The sequence below is a fragment of the Plutella xylostella genome, chromosome 28, assembly GCF_932276165.1.
Source record: "Plutella xylostella chromosome 28, ilPluXylo3.1, whole genome shotgun sequence".
Taxonomy (NCBI): domain Eukaryota; kingdom Metazoa; phylum Arthropoda; class Insecta; order Lepidoptera; family Plutellidae; genus Plutella; species Plutella xylostella.
Genome location: NC_064008.1, coordinates 4851023 through 4870016, shown reverse-complemented (window position 1 = coordinate 4870016; position 18994 = coordinate 4851023).

Genomic DNA, 18994 nt, shown 5'->3' with positions numbered 1-18994 from the left:
AACACCAAACAACCCCAATTTTTTCAAAGATTTAATTTAAAATTTGTATAAAATATTACCGTATTTTATTGGTAATATCCTGATGCTCTGTTAAATGTACTTCAATGTTGCAGAAGGTATCATTAAGCTAGCCTTTTCCGTTTAAGAGTAATTTGGTATTTTTCTCAATGGAACCTTTTCATTGCCCGTGAGTGTATAAGCTAAATCATTCAGGCGACAGACTTATAGTCTCTTATTCGATCAATTTTAAAAGTTATCACTTTGACTGAACTCATCATACATACATAAATAAATGCCTACCACTGAAATCCTCGAAGGGGTTACTCGTAACTCGAAGCGAGCTACCCGACTTGGCTTTGACTGAAATTAAATGCAATAATGAACAATGAAAAATGCATCGCTATTTGACTCTACCATATATGGGATAAGTACATAGAACAGATTTAACTGATGAAATCTCATCCAGTACATACTTTTACTTAACAAAATCTGAATAAGTTTATCCCATACCCCACAGCCGGGTACCAGGCTTGCATAGGGTGATGAGCGTTACACAGTTTAAACAGAGGGTGATTACACACCACACTCATTACCACCAGGTCACTATGCGGCTAATTTGAACTTCCGCCTTTCCTTTTATTTACGTACATATTTTTTTGTTTTAATTTTGTTTCTAATGAATTGTGAACTTTATGTGCACGGTATTTTGTTTAATTTTAAATCTCTTTCATTGACGTTGCACTTTTTATCTGTATCCAAAGCTTAGTCGTCTCTAAATTCAGGTGAGTAGGTAAGTACGTACCTACATTTCTTTTAAACATTAATTTTCCTCGTACCATTTAAGTTTTGACAGATCTTAACTTAAGATTATCGCTTTACAATCAGCCGCAAGCATCTTAACTTCAGCTGCCCCCAAAATGTCTTTGCGAATTTTCCTCCGTAATTTCCTTTGCCTTACAGGAAGCAATAAAATCGCCAACCTACCGAAACTTACCGCTCTTACGTCTCACGTAACAAGGTGTACATTTGAAGGGTAGTTGTGAAGCTTCAGTGGACATGTTCTTGTAGTCCCCACGTGTTTGGTCCCACATTTGGGCGGTGGGTGCGTATCTCAGGTCTGATCTGGACGCGACCCTCGCATTATCAACAATTACTGGGTGAAGGGCGCCCGACCACTGTACGTTTAGACTTGGTATAGTGTATGTTTCAATAACACTGTAGCCAATAGAGTGTACTAACCTAACTTGTGTTTTAAACAAAATGGTCGACGTTTCACGACGTTTCGAACGTAAAGTACCTATAACAATATAGAGCATTGTCAATGTTGTGCCCACTTCATCATTCTTCTATAATCTTTCTTCTAAAAAGATAACCTTACTCTGGTTCTACCTTTTTTGGCATAAGATTTATTTGCCTAATCTCGTATTGCATAGTAACGTTTGGTCAAAGTCTCGTTACGCCGAAAATCGTATGGCATAAATCTCGTTTAGTAAAAAGTTATTTCGCATAACTTTGTTTAGCCTAATAATGGTATTGCCAAATCTTGAATAGCCTAATAATGCTATGGCATAGGTTTATACAAAGTAATAATATTCGTTTGGCTTTAACTTTGACGGAGCGTCTCCCTACATAGCGCAAACTGGTGCCTTGTATTGTTTCCGCTGTTTGGAAAACGCTCCGCTCCGCTTCGCTGCGCTCCGCTTTGGTTTTGATAAACATGTGCACCTAACACGCTCCTCCTCGCTTTGCTCGTCGTCGCACCTATTTTTAGGTTTCGATCTCATGGGGTTTGTAATAATTATATTGGTCTTTAACTTTCGATTTTTTGATCATACAATATCGTGATTTTCGGGATGTAGGAGAAAAATACCACAATTTGTACATTTACTACATACTTAATATATTATTTATTAAGATAACATTAGGAGAAACAAGATTATACATAGGTATAGACGAACATAAATTTGAGCAAACGAAACTTAGGTGTTTTAAGATTGTGCCTAAAGAGTTTTAGACGAAACGAGCCTTATGCCACATAAGTCTTGGCAAAGTGATGGTTCGGCCAAAAAAGTTTAGACCATATGAGTTATGCGAAATGAGTTTTGGTCAATAAAGATTATGCGAGATGAGCGGAACCCCCTTTCTCTACATACAATCATTTTGTACCTAAAAAGCACATAATTTCTCAAAGACTCACCCAGTCAACTCAATTCCAAAATCCTGTTGGGTGTCTAAAAGGTCAAATATTACTAAGTTCCAACTTTTAGTGGTTAAACCGAAAAACTAAACGAATCGTGTCAAAAAACAGGTCACACGCATCTGCTTGCCGCCCTGCATGGCAATTACACACCGAAATTATAAAAAAAGTAATATTCAGGAAGATATACAAATAAAAATATATATTACCATCAAACTTTTAATCACACAATAACATCAAAAATCATTGCGTGTCGGTGACAAATACTAGATGTGTCACCATGGTGAAAAGATTAGTCAGTGAGATTAGTCATCAGTCGCTGTCTGTCTAAGGGTCACTTTAACCAAACGCTAAACGTATTTAAATTGTATTTAGGTCAAATTTTAAATACATTTTGTACCAACTGACAAACGTTTGACAGGCTACTAAATATGTTTAGCGTTTGGTGAAATTCTACCTAAGGGTGTGGCGGATACAGTTGATATAGGTATGTCACTCAGGGAGGCAACTTTTGTATCATAATTTCCACTTAGTCTTTAATTAATCCATGAATTTTTATTCCAAATTAAATATGAGTAACATTTATTCAAACAAAGCTCTTACCAGGGAATCTTTAGAATAAGCTATTGTAAATATGTAGAGAACTTTTATAACTATTAATATAACCTAATTCTTATTAATTTAAGCTATCAAAGGGAATAACGTTTTAAATTGAATCGAAATTTATAAACATTAAATTCCAATGTTACCTACTAATGAACACATTAAAAACCAACTTTAAACGATTGCAAACACTTATTACGGATTGAAAGCTCACAAAAGCTCTTTTCATCACTTGACACTCGAAACAATATAACTTCTAAAACGCTACACATAAAGATTATAGTTGCTAGTCGCAGGTAGCACTTCAAACCTTTTCCACATCTATTGCTAGAATAGGGTGCAAGACAAGGACACACTATGTGATGCTAATAGAACGAGCTCAAGAGTGAAAGAGACAGATATACTTAATTATTTCTATTTGAAGTGAAGGCGTGTCCAAATAGATAACTCGAAGCTTATAAATACGCGGTTCATTTGTTTGTCAAGAGCTCTCAAGCACTTGCTGCAAACTTCTAGTGATAAATTGAGGGTAATATATGCATTGAAGTATTTGAACGTTTTAAGGCAAATATGGTAGGTTCAGTCAGCTTCATAAGTTATGATACACTTTTGTGCCTTGTCAAACTATCTACAGTGCCACAAACTTATCTGTTCCGGTGACAACTCACATAAATTGTCTAATATTTCTTAATTCTATAAGATTTTAAGATTGCTCGTATTGTTAATTCGCTCTTGCGGTGTTAATAAACCCATCTAATCTTTTACAATATACAATTCATTTGTAAGTAATGAGATAAGGATCAATTTAGTTCGCTCTCACCGGAACAGATAAGTTTGTCGCACTGTACTTAGCAATCTATCAATATTTGAATGAATGAATAGGCGAGGTGGTTTGTGAGTTTGACAAGGTACTGTGTTGTGTGTGTGACAGAATGAACTTATCATTTATTTGTTTGCTTGCTTATCAAATCGATACAAAATATAAATGTAGTTTAATTATTATAATTATGTAGTACCTATATCCGATGAATTTGGCAATCGAAAGGTAAAGAGTTACTTATTAGAGATGTATTAATAATCGTCAATGAAAAGTGATAAATACTAGGTAGTAGAACTTTAGATGTAGATGTTTTGATACTAAGTATTGGACTCACTGAGTCACAATACCACTTTTCAACACCTAACTCTGTATACTATTGTATACATACCTACAGGATACAATAGGTAACTTTATCATGTCTAGGTATGTGTATATAAGCGTAGATTTTTTTCTTTACAAGGCCTCGTCAAGGCACCCCGCTATCAGGCCTCCTTCATTAAAACTCATTAGTCTATGGCATGTCATTTTTTTTTAAATAACTGTCAGGTGAAGGCACGTGCAGTAGTTAACAACTGTTTCTCTCAACGGGACACCTTTCGATGTCCGGGGGCGGCCGCCTAATTGATAATAAATTACATAGTGTTGATAAAATGGTTTGAGCTTTGACTGTGGTTGAAACTATACGATTTGGAAGTTATTTCAGATTATGATGACAGCGTTTCTCGGATTTGAATGCTATGCAGGGTGTTGGATAAGTGGTGAAGTAAGCGAGTAGGAAGTAACACAGAGTGTAATTTTGAACAACTTTTGGAAATTAAGTTTTATGGAAAAGCAAGCAAGCCGACATCCTGCATAAAATTGCTGTTATGTGATTTTATAATTGGAACTGTTTCATTACTCGTGAGTATATAAACGTGGAGGGTTCGATTATTCTGTGCATCGATCACAGGATTCGATACTTTTTTCGAATCTACACAAACATATGGAAAAAGAACAATATCGTCAACTGTCACTGTCAAAATGTATAAGGCAAATTTGTCAGTTCCAAAAGTGACATAATGTTTGTGTAGATTCGAAAATAGTGTCGAATCCTGTGATCGCTGCACTGATGGCTATGGCATATCGACTATGTAATTTGTGCCAATATTTGCTAACCCGATCGAAATGGGATGGTTATTCGAAAGGATATTGACAGTACGTGTATTGTTTCATTATAATTATGATTCTTTACATTTTTATTTGAGTATATGTTAGGGATTTTTTGGATGATTGTTTTTGAAAAAGTTTATTTGCCTGTCTTTTTTTTAAGTAGGTAACATTGTTTATCCAATCAGAGATTAAAATTTATACTATCGATTTCCTTTCCATGTGGTTGTCTGGAAGAGATTACTTTTAGTAATAAGGCCGCCGATTGTACTATTTATTTTCTTATCTATGTTTATGAAACTGTTTCTGTTTGTGTGCAATAAAGAGTATTTTATCTTTATCTTAAAATTGACGTGAAACTGCCGCAGATCGGAAGAAAGAAAAAGAAGTAAAAGTATTGTAAATATTGTGTGATTATACCGTTTTTTGTATTTAATCATACACTGTCAAATATATTTGAATATAAACTAATAATTATAACTTAGATTAGATTACTATTGCTATAATAAACGAACTGAGTTTTCTTCGTAGCCTGAAGTTTTTTCACCAGATTCGCATAAATTAAAAAAAATCCTATCCAATGAATTGTGGCTATGGCAAAATTGATTAAACTTTAGCCATTTCAATTAACTTTGGCGCAGTTATACTCGAACTGAATCCATCACCTGTCAATACAGAACTTGAGTTATTTTAATTTGCCAATTGAAATTGTGAGGACGTATCATATCGTGCCTAAGCGAAAAATTCACGACGTATCTCACTGATGGATTAAATTCACAATTAGTGGTCATTTTCATACCGAATTATCTAAGCAATTTTTTTCTAATTGTGGGTGGTCTTTGGTCAGGTATATTTCTATGGTGAGTCAAAAAGTGGTTTTAAAAAGTTAAGGACTTTTTACTTTTCACACTTCATGCTGTACAACAAATAGCTTCCTTATTTTCAGTAGAGCGATATACTTACGACAACTATCTACCTATAGATATTACAAATTTAACAATGTAGATGTGTAAGTGTGGAGCGATTTGATTTTTCTCGATTAACCGTCCTGTAACATTGTAGTCATAATGTGTAACGTTGTAAACGAGATACAACACCAGTTATCGAGATCAAAAGCTGTAGCACCGAAGAGCTTAATGGCATTGCCAGTATAAAGTAAATTAGTTTTAAACACCGATATGTTTTACACACTTTATGTGATTTTGGAACGTTTATAGACTGTTGGGAGTTGGAAATGGGTACCGTTGAACTGCCTGGACTGATGCAAAGTTTACACCATGTAGGTTGTTAAAATGTGTATCTTGATTTCTTTGCACATACAGGATTTAGACTGGCAATAAAATAAATTATTAAAAACTTGGTAATACTATTGCTATTTACTCGCCACTTTACGTTGATGAAAAAAAAATAGTCTATAGTATTTTCCACATAGTTAGGTTTGTTGTTTTGTTTCACACATCTACTGGATGTGTTAAATCTATATAGAAGTGCAGTTTTTCCTAACGAATCTTACGACGCATGTTTACAAAAAAATAAAAAGGAACACTCAAATTGTTGGCAGTTAGGTCTTAAATTAAAACTACCTAAAGCAATTCCTCATTTAAATTTCAATCAAACTTTATATCCAAGATTTTATTTCCCGCCAAAAATAACAGCTTTCAATTTGTCTTCGCCGCAAACAAATGGAACGAGATCAAATTACGCCAGTAAAATAAAGTATAGTTGTTGATAGCGTGTTCTTGCGGAAACACGTACCAAAGCAAATGCCTCACCCGGGAATTAATCCACTAAGACTTGAGATCGCTCCTAAAATGGTTTTGTAAATTAATTGGTGTTTTTGGGAGATCCACCGTGAGTTTGTTGAAATAAAATAATTCAGTGGCTTATTGCAATAACATCGTGAAGACTGCCTTCAAATTTAAGACCTAACTGCCAACAATTTCAGTGTTCCTTTTATATTATTTGGTAAACATGCATCGTAATATTTACATGACATGTGAACGCATAAACCAGTGGCCAAGTATTAAAAAGTTCGACTTAGGAAGGCCGATGCACTAGGGTTTCATTCGAATAAGGAGCAGGAATATAATGGAATTAAAAATGGAAATCTGTTGCCGCCTTGATGCTTTGTGGACAAATGAATATGATTGGTGGATGTCAAACGCATCCATAGCAACGTCTGTATCTATTGGAAAAGCACCTTAAGTGCCAATTTCTCCATAGTCGGTTAGAGAATAACCAGGTATTAGTGGTTGACTGTTGACACATCTGACAAGAATTTTATATGGAGATGTCGTATGTTGATGAACCAATCCTTGGTCGGTTAGATAACCGACTATGGAGAAATTGGCACTTATTTCACCATTTACTGCACATTGACCAAGCCTTTTCTAGATGTTAGTGTCAGACTTGTTTTTATATTTTGAAATTCAAAAAGTAGTTGTAAACCCCATTGCATTAAATGTTTCATTTACTTAGATACGGAATTCCCCAAAAACATCTCAAACAACGAATCGGGGCTTGACTTATTGCCGTAAATAAATTAAAGTAAAACAATACTCGGGCACGGCGGCGACGGTAGGCAGCGTGTGGGTAGGCAGAGGCAATGATATGACATTTTGTGTAATAATCCGCATCAGCCACGCGTCGCAAACCCGTTTGTGCCGTCACTTGTTCGGAGCTTGTGGATGAGACCGCATTTGATGAAATTTTCGTGAGTAAAATGTATTTTACGTAACAGTGGCGAAGGTTTACGTTCGGGTTACGGTCCACTAGCAATGTGCTTAGCATGGCGAGCCCCATGGCTCTTTGTGCTACTTAAATTTGGTGCTTGTGATTGGATGCGGAAAGCTAAGGATCGCATCCAGTGGCGTGCTTTGGGATAGGCCTATGTTCAGCAGTGGACTGCTATAGGCTAATGATTGATTGGGGTGGATTTCAACAAGTCCTAAAAAATCTTCATTTCCGTGGACTTTTTTATCTTAAGGTTTTTTATATTAGAAAATCGCTTTTATTAAAGTTTTTGTTAATGTTAGTGTTCTTACTAAATGGGTAGCAGATAAGTTAAAAACTTAACGAGATACGGATGATTAAAAATTTCGTGCCACGGCGATGAAACATGCGTTCACGGCAATGAAACAAGCGTCCACGGCAATGAAACAAAGGCCCACGGCAATGAAACAAACTTCCACGGCAATGAAAGAACTGTATACAATGGAAATGAAAGAATCAATCCACTGCATTTTTTTAAAAATACTGAGGGAAACGCAAACTTAGACAGGTATGTATGGCAGAAATATTTGGATAGATATTGGAACGAAAGAAAGAACGACAGTATGTATAAAAAATAAGAATATAGTATGGAATTCTCTAAGTAGCATTGTGGGGTCCGTATTGCGACGTATAAAACAAAATGTTTCATTTCACACTAATAACGTTCACAAACCTTGATCATAAACCTTACCTATAACATCTATATTTTCATAAGGTATAATATCCAATTTGTATACTGTTCATTTTATGTAAAATTCATAAAATATACTATAATAATATAATACATAATAATCTGTGCAGAATTACACAACACCGGCAAAACACCTAGTACCAAAATATAAAGATAGGTGCGGTTAGGTGCACATGTTGGTCAGCTAAGCGTCCCCCTACATAGCGCCAATAATAATAACGCAGTCCAAACTCCTTGCACCAAAACCTAAACATAGAGCGTCTCCCTATGTAGCCCCGCTTCGCTTTTGATGAACATGTGCACTTAACCGCTCCTCCTCGCTTTTCTCGTCATCGCACCTATCTTTAGGTTGTGGTGCTAGAGGTTTTGATGATGTTGTGTAATTTAACACAGACTATGTGATATGATAGAATATTTTATGAACTTTATGCTAAATCATAGTATATTTTAATTGGTATAATAATATGAAATGTACATGTTATCATCATCAGCCTATAATCATCCAATGCTGGACATAGGCCTCTCCCAAAGAGCGCCACAACACTCGGTCCTCGGTCTTCCGAATCCAGCCACTACCGGCTACCTGCCTAAGCTTGCATATTTTGACAGCTATGTTGGTAACCTTAGTCCTCTGACGTATAACCTCTTTTCTGATACCATCCATTAGAGAAACCCCAAGCATAGCTCTCTCTATAGCACGCTGAGTGACTTTAAATCGGTGGCCAAGTCCCACCATAAGTGTCCACGTCTCTGCACCATATTTCATAACTGGCAGGGCGCAATGGTTGAAGACTGTTGGATGTGCCTTTCAGCCTCCTTGTAGAAGTTGCTTCTGCCTAGCCGAATAGTCTGCCTCCGGTAGTCATATTATTGCACAACTTCGATAGTTGTCTCACGAACGATCACCGTCTCCGGTTTTATGTGAACATTCTACATGAATTTTGTCTTGCCCAAGTTCATACGGAGGCCTACACGTTGCAAGCAGCATTAAGGTTCATTAGCATCCAGCTGAATTCCTGCAGAGATGTATGTTCTATTATATTCTATTCTACTATCTGTGGGAGGTGTAAGTACCTGCACCTGGCTCTCTCGAATGGGGCCTTTGTGCAATGTGAATATTCTATTCCAAGGTCTAAGCTGCCTTTCTAAGCTTGGACCATTTCCCACCACGCTGGTCCACAGGGGGTTGGTGGGTTCACATATTATCTAGATGTGCTAAATCAATAGGTAGATATGCAGGATTCGTCACGATGTTTTCCTTCACCGTAAGAGCGATGGTATACATTGTATTTAAATTCAAAGGAACACATTGGTACATGTCAGCGCCGGAATTCCCACCCGCATCACTGGCGTGGGAAGCGGGCGACTGAGCTACCACCGATCTTATTTATACATCATTATAATTATGTTGTGATTGTTATTATTAATGTAATATTATATATTTCGTTTTTATACATCGCGATACGCACCCGTTTTAACTCACTGCAAAAGGAGGTAATTTGACTAGTCCTGTAGGTAATATGTCAGTGATCGGTATTACCTGTATAACAGGTAAAAGATGGTAAAGATATGTTACTTTGCCTAATCATACATACCACGGCGATGAAAACATAAGTCACGGAAATGAATAACCTGGCCACGGAAATGAATAACCTAACCACGGCAATGAATACAAATTATTTTACAAGACATGGAAATGAATTTTTTCTCATTGCCGTGGCTTTTTTTTCATTGCCATAGCAAATATTGGCCACGGAAGCCACGGAAATGAAAGCATGGCGATGAAAACCAAGGCATTAAATATAAATAACTAAAAAAGTAGTAACTATTCGGAGAAATAAACACTTTATAAGGTAAATATTTTCAAAAAGCTTTCTTTGGAATGCTTACTCTAGAAGACAAACTTAATTTTAAAGAAGTTATATCTATCCACGGCAATGAAAGAAAAAATGTCTAGTCCCCAAAATTTTTACTGATTTTCACTATAGCGCAAAAACGCGGGCACCGATGTACCTCCTTCCACGTCGAGCAGTTAGGCGACACTTGTAAGAAACGATTAGCGCACTGAGGAGTGCACCCAAGTTCATAGGTAAAACAATATCCTTGATCATGTTTAGGACACGGCGATGAACAGAAGTTCCGGGACACATGAATTTTCACTTACCGTTCGTTATATTGTTTATATATTTCAATAAATGTATTCCGTGACAATACTTTAACTATAAATGTATCAAATGAAACTAAATTTAACTATCAATACTCAATATTTTTTCATCAATGAAGAATAATACAAAACGTGGTGACGTGGGGACAGACACGGCAATGAAAGATTTGGTTTAATAATTTTTTTTGAAATATCCATTAATCCTATTAATAAAATATTTAGTGCTACACATAGATAACTATTTCACTTAACCGGAAAAAAATATTAGAAAATTATAACTTGGTTTTTTAGTACCGATTTCATTGATGCCACGCAATTTTTGGCTGCGGGAAATTCACCCATTGATTGATTGAAATTTTGTGCATTTTAGCCTTGGTGAGTGTCTATATTTCGGCAACATAAATTAAGGTAGGAGGGACACACTGGTTGAACATCTTGGTCTTTAGACAATGTGGCAGGTTTGACTTGAAGACTTCTTTCGTTAGTATTAATCTACATTATAAGCTAATTTTATCCCAGAATTCCCTTTTAAAAGCTTTTGCTTTCTGGTAATAAAACTCCAAGGTACTAAACTAAACACTGTTAAATTATAAATGGCAATATTTGTAGAACGTCTCATCCACCCTAGCCTCACACACACGGCCGGGGCGCGTATTATCGAAGCCAGTATTACGTCAAATTATAGAATTGGGAGATGAAACAATTACTGAGGACAAATTACCGCCGAAAAATATCGTTTTATGACGGACAGCGGGCCTGCACCCTAAACACACCCTCGCCTTTAACTCCACGGGAAACGGACTAATTTGCTTTGAAGCATTGTTTTTAAATATAGCAGTATTAATATACGTGGTTTTAAATGAACGGAAGTTGCAAATAATGATTTATTTTTGTGTAATGAGCATGGACATACAATGTCACTGCCAAGGTGTTTTGGGTGAAATTGCACAGGTTTTGTTTTATAATTTGTGTTTCTGGTTTTATTTATTTTTTGTAGGTTTGTTTCTTGACGTTTTAATTCAAATAAAGATGGGACAGTGAAATTATGGGGTTTGTTTTGTTTACACAAGTAACTTATTTAAGTAATCATCAATATTCAATCAAGTACTTACAAAATACAGGTTGCACAATGCACATCTTAAGTGCCTATACAAAGTAAAAAAATACCAAAATTCGAATCGGAATCACATAACAATGGGTCCATATTTTCTGTAGTTGAACCCACTGTGCATTAGCCTATTATTTACTCATCAGTTAACTTTTCCTATTACCATTTTCACATAGGTAATATTTTGTTTAATCTAAATATTTAACTGCCTCTGTGGTCTAGTGGTAGAAGCTTCGCTTCATGACCCAGAGGTCCCGGGTTCGATTCCCGGGTGGGACCATCAATTTGTGTTTCTAAAATTGTGGTTCTAAGTTTGGTTAGGACATAGAAGGCTGATCACCTGATGTCCGAAACAGTGAAACGATCCATGCTGTCGGATGGGCATGTAAAGCAGTCGGTCCTGCGCCTAGCTCTCTCCAGTCGTGTCGGTCAATCCGTCCCATTGGGCTATGAGAGTGATGGAACAGAGAGTGCTCCTGTGTACTGCGCACACACTTGGGCACTATAATCTACTCCTGCGTAGATGGCTGATCTCATATGAGATTGGCCGCCGTGGTCGAAATTCGGCTAGGAGGACATTATTTTGTTTAATCTGAAAGTCCTAAAACACTGTTTATATATTGTTTGTGTGAAATGTTTCTCGTGTGATAGACATACAGGAAACGCTCCAGATATTATCCTAACCTTTGTGTACAAAACTTTTATAGAACCATAATTATTTATTAAATAAATTTACGTGAACAATTAATATACGTAAAGTGTGCGTAATTAACGCACTGTTTACGTGTAACAAATTGACATTATTATACGCAGATGTTTAAAAATAAAATACTTAACAATTCCATAAAATTACAAATTCCCCGCCAAGTGCCTAATCATATTAAAGTGCAGTTTGAATAAGTATAAACATAATAAATTACCAAATTGGTTAATATAATGTCTACTTAACTGAATTTACCATCGAGTTTCGTATGATATCGGAAATCAGTGTTTGATCAAAGTAGTTATCGAATGACCTCGGGCCATTCCCGTCGCATGCGCCGCGCACCGGGCTCGCAGTGGGCGCGGGCTGCTCCCAACTGAACTGCGCGTGGAAATTATTATAAATTAAAAAAATATAATATATTAGATGCTTTGCTACTATTATTAAAAGACTTGTAAACGTGTCTGTGTACTGTAGACTGTAGGCAACACCTTCTCTAGGTAGCTATAGTTAGCTAGTAATGCCAATATCAATAATAAAAACTTTCACATCACTCGTTTGACTTGGCCGCCCTCCTTACATGGCGACCCTTCCAGGAAAAATTAATAAATAAATCGACAAATAACAAATACAAAATCTTCACCAGTATCACCAGTGAGTGGCTGTCAGTCGCTGATTGCATATGGTATTCATTACAGCATCAAGCATCCTTTCATGCACTACAAATAATGATGATGATAATAAAAATGGATTACAAACATCGATGAGCTAAAATCACCACTAGACAAAAAACAAAGTCACAAACTGACCAATCAGGAAGCTCCTGGCGGCAGTGGGTGCGCGCGCGCACCTGTCACTGTCGCACGAGACACGGGACAGCGGCTGACAACCACACTGTCCACATTACTGACTGTCATTACTCACCACGTGTAAGCAAGCTTTAGCTTTAGGCGCAGGGGTCCACTCTAATTTGACGAGAAACTATAAGTTTCGGAGCGTCGAGCCACGACTCTATCTCGTAGTATTAAACCAGCCGATTGCACGACAGTTCTCGTTCTTTAGGCTTTTCGTCAGTATAGAGTAACCCCTCAGCGGTTAAGAAACACAGTGTTCACATTACTGATTGTCATTACTTACCATTACCACGTGTAAGCAAGCTTTAGCTTTAGGCACTGTACGTATTCAAAATGGTAAGTTGGAAGCGCCTGGTATTAAATGATATGACTTCTTCTTAGCACGTCGCTGAGAAACACTAGAACTGGACTAAGAGGTGATTGTCTAGTCGCTGCTCAAGGTGTTCTAGGTAAGATACAGTTGGTACGTCACTCGGATAGGCTCTTTTAATGCACCCGGATGGTAATAATATAACAACATTGGTTTTTCACGCACGGGCTTCGCCCTTTTTTAAAAACTTATCCGGGGTGGATGAAAACAGTCTCGATCAAGGGAATAGATCAGTAGATCTATGTTAAGACCCATGTGCCATGTGTTTGTTAAAGTAAATAGACATGGCTTACTGTACTTACTGTACTTGAGTCTGATTTTAAGTAAACTAACTTTATCGTTAACTCATGCCAAAATCGACTAATGAAGTTATTTCTGCTAAGTATACATATATGTAACTTACTCGTACATAGCTCTGTATGCACCTTAATAAAAATCAATTACACAAGTACCATGTTAAGGATCTCTGTTCACCCCTATACCAATTTGTCAAACTTATGTTGTGTTAATTAATGTTTCTTATCCGACATCATTGTTACAGCTCAATTATTGTTATCGATAATTGAAGGTTTACGAATTTTGGCAGTTTTATTGTAAGACTAATTCTTAATTACAAGTCGGAATCAGTTTGCTCCTTGGTCGGCCATTTTAAATGATTTATTGATAAGCAATGGCTGATTGATTGGCCGAACTTTTAGCGCCATCCTTTTATGGTGATCGCCATCTCGCCATCACATGAATATTCAATAAAGTTGTTATAACAAGGAGTGGTAGAGTTACATCTTACTTCATTTTAATAAAGAGTCTTTATAACATACTTGTGTATGTATACATAAGAAGTAAAAATTTAGACAAAATCTGAGCTATCTAATGTTAAAGATCCACCTATCTTAGTTTAAATATTTTTAACATAACGTTACATAAGACTCATCTTTGAATTTTCTATTATTGAATTTGAAATGTTAAAATGATGTTCTACACAACACGAATTAAATTATAAATAAATAAAATGTATAATCACTTATTATGAATACAGCTTACAGTCGTAATCCGTGGCGCTATCGGCGGTCGGCTCCCCGACAGATATGGGGTCGACTGCAGCAGTCGAGTACTAGGGTCGCATTATCTCAACAGTGGAATAGACGACGCGTGTTGTGTAATTGAATACTGTGTAACTGCTGGATTTGATTTTAGTAGGGTCAATATTTGTATAGGGATAGAGGTATGGTGGGATAGGGATGATATTATGATAGTGATACGCTAAATGTTGGTAGGTACTTTTTTTTTTAACAATATTTTTTGTATAATTTTAATAAAGACTTACCCCCTTATTCATAGAGAAGTTACAGAACGTTTTAACTAATAAACTGTTTTGTCCCTCTCCAACAAAGAACAATTTCTTCTTTGACGGAGAGGGACAAAACAGTTTATTAGTTAAAACGTATTGTAACTTTTCTTTGAATAAGGGGGTTAGAATTAATTTAAAAAGTATTATACTTTATGATTTTAATGTGTTGTCAACTCTCTCTCTCTCTCTCTCTCAGCCTTCTATAGTCCACTGTTGGACATAGGCCTCTCGTAACGATCGACAACAGTGTGTCGTTACTATAAATTTATGAAACTTTCTATTGTTCCTTAATCTTTGATGAGTATTCATCGAACTCCAGTTCCTTAGTTATTCCATTCCTTATTCAATATACAGACAACCTATTTTCATTTAGAACTCTCGCTCTTTTTATCCCACAACTCACTATAAAATCTCTGCCTAATCATTTTATCAAACAGCGCATCTGAATAAGCTAATTCTGCTTCTTCAAGCAGAAAATCCTGTACAATCCAGTTCAAATCTCTCTCACGCCTTCGCCGTCACTCACAGAGTCACACATCACAGACAAGGGGTGTGACATATTGTCACTAAACTGTTTTAGTTATCTCAGTGACAATCGAAATATCATTTTATCAACGCTACCGACCCACTCCCCGTTGCGTGTGAAACATACGATATCGTTTTAGTTTTCTATTGTGTTTTGTGATTGGGAAAATAAATAATCCTAATTATCGGACGACCGCATAAATTGATCGATGAGATATAAGTTGATAATATACGGTAGGTATCTGGGTCTCAAAATCCTAATAGATCGTACTAACATAACATAATACTCGTGACTGAATTCACAAGGATTATCAGAAAAATAATTGAAAAAATCCCTTACACACAATAAGTTTCATAGTAATATTTAGTACTTTTACTTTCTTAAATATTTATAAGTTATACATCAATCAACGTACGAGTAAGCTGTTTCATGTCCAACGCTTATCAAAGGCGGGTTGTAATTTAGATATTTTTGATAATAATTTGCCCACAAATCTTTCGAGACGAGAGTCGGCCATCTTTATAGAATATTTATGAGATTATAACGAATTGTTATTATGACATTATACGCCCGAGATGCTCTTTATTGAGCCTTCAGGGTTATGTTATTTATTAATTTATTATTTATCAAAACAAAGTTCGGTAAAATTAAAGGAGAGGGTAAGATAAACGTTTTTTGACAGACACTAATTTTACTTTATTTTGGTACTTTTACCAGATATTTTTCAATGTTTAGGTAGGCAGTGAATTTAATTTTAACGTATGTAATTTTAAGTTGACAGGAAATCTTACTGGCTATATATTTTCAGTGGTGACAAACACTAGTTCAGCTCTAGTTCTTGTCACCGATAAGCTAAGGAGAAGATTGATAAGTAGAAAAACGTCAATGTTCTATAAACACAAATTTCTTAGCCAAGTCATAGCCAATTTGGTATTATGAAGTATTATCGTCGTGTTTGCGTGCGCGCGCGGCCGCCGCGGGCAGTGCTGCCAACCTTCCGAAATTACATCAAGTATGCCAACATTATTATTTACCAAACTTAAATGCTTCTTTAGAATTCGTTAGCGACTAAATGCCAGTGATTGTTTTTTACCGAAATTATTTATACCTTTCCCTTTTTTAATTTTTTGACCAATTTAAATTATTACCGGAGCCGATTTCCTTGTGTTTAAAGTATTGAGAATTCGTTCCTCTCACAATTGACTTGTTTAAAGCCGTGTAAGTAATGATATGCCTTTAATGAATTAAATTACTTGAAATTTTCACGTTATTGGTATTTTATCGGTAAGAAAAATTAACCCCTAGATCTAGTTTACAATTTTTTACATCACTCATCTTTGATCTATCATGCTCATTCGTTGATAGAAGAGGATATAGGCCACTCACAAGTATCACTTCGATCTATCTACTTCGCATCCTCTACCAGCCTCTAGAGTCATGGAAAAAGCGGGCCTCAGGGAATAAGTTTTCGTATTCCTCTCTACTGAAAATTATAACTAACAGACTAACACACGACTGCCTCTTAATAAGATGGTTTCGTAATAATCTGGATTGATATTATGTTTACCAATAATGATATCAATTTTCAATTTCGAAAACTCAAAACGTAACATTCTTGTGCCTTCAAATTCTGTTATAATACAAAATCAAATTATACTTAATCTAAATACTAAATCATAATTCAGGTAGTTTAAGGTTCTATATAATCCTTATCTTTACAATGGATATCTATCCTTTCGCCTTTCTCCAGTCGCATAACATATCATGCCGTTTTTTTAAGGTTCTAAGCTGATCATCTTGGCTGTAGAGTAGAGGACAATGACCTAATACACAATAATTTTGGCCAAAATATGGTTATTTAACGCAACAAATGCTACAATTTGCCCGCTCTGCGGACGGTCAGCAAAAAAGCGTCATTTGAGCGTTTAGGGCAATTTCCCTGGTTTTGAAGAATGAAGCGTGCCTGTTGCGGTCGTTCCTTTCTGATCCTGATATATGTACCTGCGAAGTAAATTGTCAATTTTACTAAGTTTTCCTGAAAATCAGAAAATTAAATTACTTGTGGCAATATTTAACTTACTAGTTTTTTCTGCGAGTTTCACTAATAAATGTTGAATAATTGCGCATGTTTTAATCCAGCCGTAGATAGTCTACTTCCAGCATACTCACCTAATTTCATCAAAATCGGTTCTGTACTTTTTGCGCGAGAACGTATTATCAAAATCCACTTATACTTACAAACTTTCCCGTTCATAATATTACTCTGATCTTTGATAAAAATGATAATACAATCCTAATATTTAACAAAATGATCGAACATTAGAACCAGCCTAAAGCACCAAATAGGCACAGCCCACTCACAGCATGGAGTTGATTCGGTGGGCACACGTCAGTATTTAAAAAAAAAAAACTTAGTCCACTGAAAGGTGTTAGGCGGCATGTGTGGACGAGCGTAATATTCGGGCGCACGCACACTCTGCCTCTGGTCCCTTGCGGTAGGTAGCTTGTTCAGGCTTTGAATATTGAATTTGGAACAATAGATGTGGGTAGTACTGAAGGTATAGAATAAGCTTTATTGAAAGTGCACCTGTTAGCTTTTTAAATTAGACACTTTGAACTTAGCAAGATTTTAAACGTATTGTCTGTTTTCGCAGGATCGTGACTTCATTTGGTGATCAATTAGCTACTACATTTTATCCCACAATTCCCACGGGAAACTTCACGACCCACGACAATAATGGCGAGCCACAGTAACTATAGTTAGAGCTATGAATAAATGAGCAAACGTTTTTGCGTTAATCGATTCTCTCGCCGCCTCGCCGCTCTACTAAAATGGCAATCGATTCAGAAGCCATCCACCATCCTACGATTTCTCGTAAGAAAGCCGACGAACAAAACACCGCATCGGTCATTCCACCGCGACCATCATATTTCGTTATTTATGAGTCGACGACTCGCGTGCGGCAAAAACCCCGAGCATCTCGCCCCAAATCCAACTGACCCTTTTTATGTCTTCTTCCCGTCTCGCATTTTTCGGACAAAACTGATTGTTTACCGGAAAAAATTACGTCTGTTAGTCGAAGGGGTATAAATAAAAGATGCGGCGACTTGGGAATTTTGATTCGGTTGTTTTTGCGCGTGCGATCGCGATTGTGAACCGAGATCGCAAAAAGACGAGCGATGTCCGATTGAGAAAGGAACGTGGTGTCAAGTGCTTGCGAGATTTATACGCAAGCGTTTACACCCGGAGAGCAGACGAACCTATTGGTCTGGAGGTAAAAAGAAGAAATATGTACGAAGTAATTAGTGTCAAGTTCAATACAACCTGTTCTCACGCTGCTGCGACAAACGCGACTATCTCCTTGCATTCAACTACTCTTTAATTTTTTCATACTTATAAGACCTCAACCATCTAAAAAACATCAGGAAATTAATATCAGTGTCATGAACAACCACTATCTATTTTTGTGAGGATAGCTAGAGAGTTGATATAATGATAAATAAAGAAAGTTTATTAATTATTTGAATAAAATATTCCGAAGTCTTAAGAACTTTATTTCAACGTTCATATCCGAAATTATACCGTGTATTCTCCTGTGCTCAATTCTCCCAGTGTAAACACGCCCGTATAGCTGATATCTTGAGCTATGTCATTTGAAGTGTTTTAATAAGCGTCAAATTCATTTAAACGA